This window comes from Megalopta genalis, unplaced genomic scaffold (genome assembly GCF_051020955.1).
Source record: "Megalopta genalis isolate 19385.01 unplaced genomic scaffold, iyMegGena1_principal scaffold0155, whole genome shotgun sequence".
In the NCBI taxonomy this organism is placed as follows: Eukaryota; Metazoa; Arthropoda; class Insecta; order Hymenoptera; family Halictidae; genus Megalopta; species Megalopta genalis.
In genome coordinates this window covers 1-7,500 of record NW_027476224.1, presented here as the reverse complement: position 1 = coordinate 7,500, position 7,500 = coordinate 1, and the positions used below count along the sequence as shown (strand labels likewise).

General features: G+C 39.7%; 1 non-coding gene across 1 annotated transcript; it reads right to left on the bottom strand.

Moving 5' to 3' along the window:
- Positions 1–936: 936 nt before the first annotated feature.
- On the bottom strand, positions 937–2,857 carry LOC143262627 (small subunit ribosomal RNA). Its single transcript, XR_013036372.1, has one exon. It is a non-coding gene; the product is annotated as a small subunit ribosomal RNA (ribosomal RNA).
- Positions 2,858–7,500: the final 4,643 nt, after the last annotated feature.

Genomic DNA, 7,500 nt, shown 5'->3' with positions numbered 1-7,500 from the left:
ACTCACGGCCGGCTCTAGCTGGGTGTCATATATATATACGTCCCACGCTCATGCTGCCACTAGCGCGCAACAGAGTAGGGTGTCAATGACAACGACACAGCATTGAAACGAGCTACACAAGCCGGTCTCTCTTGATACCAATGTAAACGAGCATTAAGTTATCTTCAGACTGCCCGATATTTTCGTCCTTTGGACTTTCCCAACGATTCCTTTTTTTCTTTTTTTTTTTTACACCACAGCGAAGACTTGAGGAAGCGTGATTAGCACGCTCGCATCCCTCCCTGTCCTACTACAACTGTGTGTGTGTGTGTGTAAAGAAAGAAAAAAGAATACATTGGCTTTCTCTCTATCGAGAAGATGGCCTACGCAACGCAGATCAAAGGCCTAATACGTGTAATATAATACGCGTCTGGCCGTGTATAAATCACGCACGAATGATCTGGTCGGGCCCAACTCTTCTCGTACGCTTATTTTTCCGTGTTGAGGCACTATCATAAAATCACACAAACCCCAACACGTGTGTGTCTTGGAAGGAAGATGGCCTACGCAACGCAGATCAAAGGCCTAATACGTGTAGTACACACGTCTGCCGTGTAAATCACGCACGAATGATCTGGTCGGGCCCAACTCTTCTCCACCACACCACATCCCAACTTTGTACATTTTTATATATTTTTGTGCGTTGGGGCACCTTCATAATCACAAACCCCAACAACACATATATCTCTCTCTCTTTGAAAGATTTGTTGTGGCCTACGCAACGCAGATCAAAGGCCTAATACGTGTAGTACACACGTCTGGCCGTGTAAATCACGCACGAATGATCTGGCGGGCTCAACAATATCTTTTTTTTTTATATGAATTCTTATCCACAAAACTAATCGAATTCATTTTCTCTCCTCCTCTCCTCTCTCTTTGAGATATATTGGAACATTGTAATGATCCTTCCGCAGGTTCACCTACGGAAACCTTGTTACGACTTTTACTTCCTCTAAATAATCAAGTTTGGTCATCTTCCCGGCATCATCGGCAATGCCGAAACATTGCCGCGCACCAGTCCGAAGACCTCACTAAATCATTCAATCGGTAGTAGCGACGGGCGGTGTGTACAAAGGGCAGGGACGTAATCAACGCGAGCTTATGACTCGCGCTTACTGGGAATTCCTCGTTCATGGGGAATAATTGCAAGCCCCAATCCCTAGCACGAAGGAGGTTCAGCGGGTTACCCGGCCTTTCGGCCAGGGAACACACGCTGATTCCTTCAGTGTAGCGCGCGTGCGGCCCAGAACATCTAAGGGCATCACAGACCTGTTATTGCTCAATCTCGTGCGGCTAGAAGCCGCCTGTCCCTCTAAGAAGATTTGTTTGTACGTTGGTAGTAAAAACCCCACCGGCAGAAGCCGAGAGCCTTCGAGATACCATAATTACGTCTATTTAGCAGGCTAGAGTCTCGTTCGTTATCGGAATTAACCAGACAAATCGCTCCACCAACTAAGAACGGCCATGCACCACCACCCACCGAATCAAGAAAGAGCTATCAATCTGTCAATCCTTCCGGTGTCCGGGCCTGGTGAGGTTTCCCGTGTTGAGTCAAATTAAGCCGCAGGCTCCACTCCTGGTGGTGCCCTTCCGTCAATTCCTTTAAGTTTCAGCTTTGCAACCATACTTCCCCCGGAACCCAAAAGCTTTGGTTTCCCGGAAGCTGCCCGCCGAGTCATCGTAGGAACTTCGGCGGATCGCTTAGCTGGCATCGTTTATGGTTAGAACTAGGGCGGTATCTGATCGCCTTCGAACCTCTAACTTTCGTTCTTGATTAATGAAAACATTTTTGGCAAATGCTTTCGCTTCTGTCCGTCTTGCGACGATCCAAGAATTTCACCTCTAACGTCGCAATACGAATGCCCCCATCTGTCCCTATTAATCATTACCTCGGGGTTCCGAAAACCAACAAAATAGAACCGAGGTCCTATTCCATTATTCCATGCACACAGTATTCAGGCGAAGGTAGCCTGCTTTGAGCACTCTAATTTGTTCAAAGTAAACGTACCGGCCCACCTCGACACTCAGTGAAGAGCACCGCGATGGGATATTAGTTGGACCGCCCCGTGAAGAGCAAAGCCCACCGGTAGGACGTACCACATAATGCCAGTTAAACACCGCGAGCGATGAACCGACACTGTGACACACAGATTCAACTACGAGCTTTTTAACCGCAACAACTTTAATATACGCTATTGGAGCTGGAATTACCGCGGCTGCTGGCACCAGACTTGCCCTCCAATGGATCCTCGTTAAAGGATTTAAAGTGTACTCATTCCGATTACGGGGCCTCGGATGAGTCCCGTATCGTTATTTTTCGTCACTACCTCCCCGTGCCGGGAGTGGGTAATTTGCGCGCCTGCTGCCTTCCTTGGATGTGGTAGCCGTTTCTCAGGCTCCCTCTCCGGAATCGAACCCTGATTCCCCGTTACCCGTTACAACCATGGTAGGCGCAGAACCTACCATCGACAGTTGATAAGGCAGACATTTGAAAGATGCGTCGCCGGTGCTATAAGACCATGCGATCAGCACAAAGTTATTCAGAGTCACCAAAGCAAACGATGGACGAGTGTAAACACCCGCCACCGATTGGTTTTGATCTAATAAAAGCGTTCCTACCATCTCTGGTCGGAACTCTGTTTTGCATGTATTAGCTCTAGAATTACCACAGTTATCCAAGTAAATTTTAGTACGATCTAAGAAACCATAACTGATTTAATGAGCCATTCGCGGTTTCACCTTAATACGGCATGTACTGAGACATGCATGGCTTAATCTTTGAGACAAGCATATGACTACTGGCAGGATCAACCAGGGAACTATACAATATGTATATATAAAATGGACAAAATTTAAATCCTTTTCCATCGTCGCCTGTTTCATATATATATGTCAGGTCGACACACCATTTTTCTCTTTCAAATATGTACAAGTTTTGCCACATTCCGCGCTTGTAACATATCTTCTTTAACGCTCAATTTCTTTCATTTTTCTACCATACAGATATTTTACCGTACGCCCAAAAACGTACGTATTATATTTTTGTTCTATCATAAAATCACATTTTTCTACGTACGCCAGCTTCGTACGTTTCTATCTTTGCCTTCATAAAATCACAAGATAATTTTATCTTCAAGAGTCTCGCTATTAACATCTTGTAAGATAAATGTACGTCCCAGCTAAAACGTACAAATACTTCAAGTTAAGTAATAATATATCATCGCTATTGACAAATTTTTAAGATCCAAGACACAGTTCTCTCTATATGTTTTAATATTTTTTATGTACTCAAATATATTCAAAGGAAAAAGTACATGGGTGATGCCATAGTCGTGGAAGCGCGTACGCTCACGCTGATCTTCTGACCGCCGGAAGCACGAAACCTCTGATCTGGGCAAAATCGGCAAGCCGAGGAAGAACGGACAGGACACATGCTGGACTGGCGAGAAAGCGTGTTCTTCCGCTCGCGCTAGGCATTTCGATTTCTGACACCTCTTGATTTAAAAAATCAGTTTTTTGATAGTTTTCTCTCTCCACTGGGCTATTCATTTTAGCCACAGTTTTCAATTGGTACGATTTGCTTCCAAATCTTACAGATGCATTTAAAAAATTTTTCCATCGCTCGGACAGAAGAGTCGATTGCTCAGTGAGTACGAGTATACATACAAAGTGCATACGGGTAACCAACCCCGTAGGGCTTGCCACATATGGGCCATTCGGTCAAAGACACCGACCCGTGGCCACGCTGTGTGGAGAAAAGTCCGTAACGTAAACGGCACGAAACAGTCAGGACCGAAGCCCCGAAGGAGCTCTGAGACAGCTTCTCGACCGAGATCGTAGAATTGGCCCAAAACCCGCTCTGCTCCGTCCGCCTCGCACGGACCGTGTATCTCTTATAGATACCGAACGGCCGGCAAGGACGCCGGCGCCGCCGGCCGAATAGCACGCGCGCTTATGAGTGTAAACCGCTGCGGCAACAGACCGCCCGGCCGTGCTGTTGTAACATAGCGCGTGAACGAACGAAAAAAATTTTTATAGTAAACATTAAAATAAATTACACTACCGTAAACTAGACAAAAATTACACATTTTTTTCCCAATATGAAAATTTTCACAAACTTTTAAAGTCCCATCGCATCGAGTAAACTTTTTTAATAACGCGTCCGCACGATTCTAAATGCTTAATCCATATGTGAAATCGTTCACTGATCACGAATATCGTATTTAAAAAAATTACAAAAATTTATTTTTCAAAATAATCAAAAAAAACCGAAAAATCACAAGAGTAAAGTACCATTATTTTAAACAACATGTCGTTCTAAATGCTTAATCCCTATGTAAAAAAGTTATTTAAGCAAGAATATGTAATTGAAAAAAATTAGAAAAATTTATTTTAGCCGTAAATCGAAAATAATGGGGACACCGGAGCTGTTCGAAGCGCCGAGACGCGCCGCGTACGGCCGAATATTTTCTAAGTCCCAACGTACCGATCAAGAGTAAAGTACCATTTTCCTACATTAGATTTCGTTCTAAATGCTTAATCCCTATGTAAAAACGTTAGTTAAGCAAGAATATCGTATTTTTAAAAAAATCTAATGATAGGATTTTCCAGAAAATTGAAAAAACCGAAAAATGTCAAGAGTAAAGTGCCATTTTCTGACATTAGATTTCGTTCTAAATGCTTAATCCCTATGTAGAAACGTTAGTTAAGCAAGAATATCGTATTTTTAAAAAATCTAATGATAGGATTTTTCATAAAATTGAAAAAACCGTAAAATGTCAAGAGTAAAGTGCCCTTATTTTAAACATTATATCGTTCTAAATGCTTAATCCCTATGTAAAAAAGTTATCTAAGCAAGAATATGTTATTGAATAAAATGAGAAAAATTTATTTTAGCCGTAAATCGAAAATAATGGGGACACCGGAGCTGTTCGAAGCGCCGAGCGCGCCGCGTACGCCCGAATATTTTCTAAGTCCCAACGTACCGATCAAGAGTAAAGTACCATTTTCCTACATTAGATTTCGTTCTAAATGCTTAATCCCTATGTAAAAACGTTAGTTAAGCAAGAATATCGTATTTAAAAAAAATCTAATGATAGGATTTTCCAGAAAATTGAAAAAACCGAAAAATGTCAAGAGTAAAGTGCCATTTTCTGACATTAGATTTCGTTCTAAATGCTTAATCCCTATGTAGAAACGTTAGTTATGCAAGATTATCGTATTTTTAAAAAAATCTAATGATAGGATTTTTCAGAAAATTGAAAAAACCGTAAAATGTCAAGAGTAAAGTGCCCTTATTTTAAACATTATATCGTTCTAAATGCTTAATCCCTATGTAAAAAAGTTATCTAAGCAAGAATATGTTATTGAATAAAATGAGAAAAATTTATTTTAGCCGTAAATCGAAAATAATGGGTCGAGCGAATCGGTCGATTGCGCCGAGACGCGCTATGATGCAACAGACGAGCGATTGGAACGCCCGAATATTTTCAAAGTCCCAACGTACCGGTCAAGAGTAAAGTACCATTTTCCTACATTAGATTTCGTTCTAAATGCTTAATCCCTATGTAAAAACGTTAGTTAAGCAAGAATATCGTATTTTAAAAAAAATCTAATGATAGGATTTTCCAGAAAATTGAAAAAAACCGAAAAATGTCAAGAGTAAAGTGCCATTTTCTGACATTAGATTTCGTTCTAAATGCTTAATCCCTATGTAGAAACGTTAGTTAAGCAAGAATATCGTATTTTTAAAAAAATCTAATGATAGGATTTTTCAGAAAATTGAAAAAACCGTAAAATGTCAAGAGTAAAGTGCCCTTATTTTAAACATTATATCGTTCTAAATGCTTAATCCCTATGTAAAAAAGTTATCTAAGCAAGAATATGTTATTGAATAAAATGAGAAAAATTTATTTTAGCCGTAAATCGAAAATAATGGGGACACCGGAGCTGTTCGAAGCGCCGAGCGCGCCGCGTACGCCCGAATATTTTCTAAGTCCCAACGTACCGATCAAGAGTAAAGTACCATTTTCCTACATTAGATTTCGTTCTAAATGCTTAATCCCTATGTAAAAACGTTAGTTAAGCAAGAATATCGTATTTTAAAAAAAATCTAATGATAGGATTTTCCAGAAAATTGAAAAAACCGAAAAATGTCAAGAGTAAAGTGCCATTTTCTGACATTAGATTTCGTTCTAAATGCTTAATCCCTATGTAGAAACGTTAGTTAAGCAAGAATATCGTATTTTTAAAAAAATCTAATGGTAGGATTTTTCAGAAAATTGAAAAAACCGTAAAATGTCAAGAGTAAAGTGCCCTTATTTTAAACATTATATCGTTCTAAATGCTTAATCCCTATGTAAAAACGTTAGTTAAGCAAGAACATCGTATTTTTAAAAAAATCTAATGATAGGATTTTCCAGAAAATTGAAAAAACCGAAAAATGTCAAGAGTAAAGTGCCATTTTCTGACATTAGATTTCGTTCTAAATGCTTAATCCCTATGTAGAAACGTTAGTTAAGCAAGAATATCGTATTTTTAAAAAAATCTAATGGTAGGATTTTTCAGAAAATTGAAAAAACCGTAAAATGTCAAGAGTAAAGTGCCCTTATTTTAAACATTATATCGTTCTAAATGCTTAATCCCTATGTAAAAAAGTTATCTAAGCAAGAATATGTTATTGAATAAAATGAGAAAAATTTATTTTAGCCGTAAATCGAAAAAAAGACTGTTCGTTTCTCTGTCTCTCTCGCGCGATCGAAGTATTGATGTTTCCCGGCAATGTAATGGGATATTAATTAAACTTTATACACGAAATTACTCGTTTTGATCCCCGCTACACAGCCGTATACTTTTTATAATTTTGTGGAATCGGGAACCTTGAAATATTTAACATAACGCGGATCGACTGTCTCTGTCTCTTTCTAGATCGGAATAATCGATGTTTCCCGGCAAACTAATGGGATATTAATTATACTTTATACACGAAATTACTCGTTTTGATCCCCGCTACACAGCCGTATACTTTTTATAATTTTGTGGAATCGGTAACCTTGAAATATTTAACATAACGCGGATCGACTGTCTCTGTCTCTTTCTAGATCGGAATAATCGATGTTTCCCGGCAAACTATTGGGAGTTTAATTAAACTTTATACATGAAATTACTCGTTTTGATCCCCGCTACACAGCCGTATACTTTTTATAATTTTGTGGAATCGGGAACCTTGAAATATTTAACATAACGCGGATCGACTGTCTCTGTCTCTTTCTAGATCGGAATAATCGATGTTTCCCGGCAAACTATTGGGAGATTAATTAAACTTTATACACGAAATTACTCGTTTTGATCCCCGCTACACAGCCGTATACTTTTTATAATTTTGTGGAATCGGGAACCTTGAAATATTTAACATAACGCGGATCGACTGTCTCTGTCTCTTTCTAGATCGGAATAATCGAT